Here is a 240-nt window from a genome sequence, read left to right as displayed (position 1 = left end):
GGATCACCCGCGTTGATTGGGTTTCCGCACTATGCCTGGCATCAATATGTACTTTATCGAGAAGGATATAACTTTGAAGCAAGAACAGTGAAGCATATGCGATTAAAAATGTGGAACGCTTCACGATTTTGCGTGTAATCCTTGCGCAGGGGCCATGCTAATCTTCTCTGTATCGTTCCAATTTTAGTATATGTACTGCCGAAGCATGTACAAGAATTTACTTTCTTTTAGGAGTTTTAC

At 40.8% G+C, this 240-nt stretch overlaps 1 non-coding gene across 1 annotated transcript; it reads right to left on the bottom strand.

The window, feature by feature from the left end:
• Positions 1–104: 104 nt before the first annotated feature.
• Positions 105–211, bottom strand: LOC119593213. Its single transcript, XR_005230514.1, has one exon. It is a non-coding gene; the product is annotated as a U6 spliceosomal RNA (small nuclear RNA).
• Between the last annotated feature and the right edge of the window lie 29 nt (positions 212–240).

The sequence above is a fragment of the Penaeus monodon genome, chromosome 31 (genome assembly GCF_015228065.2).
Source record: "Penaeus monodon isolate SGIC_2016 chromosome 31, NSTDA_Pmon_1, whole genome shotgun sequence".
NCBI classification, from domain to species: domain Eukaryota; kingdom Metazoa; phylum Arthropoda; class Malacostraca; order Decapoda; family Penaeidae; genus Penaeus; species Penaeus monodon.
Note: the sequence above shows the minus strand (reverse complement) of the source record. Positions and strands in the feature narration are given on the sequence as shown.